This window comes from Eschrichtius robustus, chromosome 10, assembly GCF_028021215.1.
Source record: "Eschrichtius robustus isolate mEscRob2 chromosome 10, mEscRob2.pri, whole genome shotgun sequence".
Classification (NCBI taxonomy): Eukaryota; Metazoa; Chordata; class Mammalia; order Artiodactyla; family Eschrichtiidae; genus Eschrichtius; species Eschrichtius robustus.
This window is the reverse complement of record NC_090833.1, coordinates 107,126,166-107,126,861: the sequence shown is the minus strand read 5'-3', so window position 1 is coordinate 107,126,861 and position 696 is coordinate 107,126,166. Positions and strand designations below refer to the sequence as shown.

The window sequence follows — 696 nt, the reverse complement described above, 5'->3', positions numbered from 1 at the left end:
TTTTGATGACCAGAGTGCTGGCGCCAAGCAGAACCCACATGCTCCTCTTCTCTGGAGCACACAGCTAAGCGGTATTACTCACTTTCCTTGCATCTAGGTGGGGCCTGGTGAGAAGAACCCTTCCCTACTCCCTCCCCACTGCCCGCACTGGAGCCATAAGCAAGAAATACATTTTACTCTGATATATCACTAAGATTGAGGGATTTTGTTTTTTTGGCCCCAACATGTGGATCTTACTTCCCCAGCCAGGGATTGAACCCAGGCCACAGCAGTAAAAGCACCAAGTCCTAACCACTGGACCACCAGGGAATTCCCAGATTGAAGGATTCTTTGTTTTATCAGTTAGCCTACTCTAATACAAATGGTTTTTTTTTTTTTTTAAACTTTTTGGCTGTGTTGGGTCTTCGTTGCTGTATGGGGCCTTTCTCTAGTTGCGGCGAGCAGGGGCTACTCTTCATTGTGGTGCGCGGGCTTCTCATTGCGGTGGCGTCTCTTGTTGTGGAGCACAGGCTCTATGCATGCGGGCTTCAATAGTTGTGGCACACGGGCTCAGTAGTTGTGGCTCGCGGGCTTAGTTGCTTCGCGACGTGTGGGATCTTCCCAGACCAGGGCTCGAACCTGTGTCCCCTGAATTGGCAGACGGATTCTTAACCACTGCGTCACTAGGGAAGTCCCCTACAAATGGTATTTTAATAT

At 49.6% G+C, this 696-nt stretch overlaps 1 non-coding gene across 1 annotated transcript; it reads right to left on the bottom strand.

Annotated features, from left to right (window-relative positions):
* Positions 1 to 237: 237 nt before the first annotated feature.
* Positions 238 to 309, bottom strand: TRNAK-UUU (transfer RNA lysine (anticodon UUU)). Its single transcript has one exon. It is a non-coding gene; the product is annotated as a tRNA-Lys (tRNA).
* Between the last annotated feature and the right edge of the window lie 387 nt (positions 310 to 696).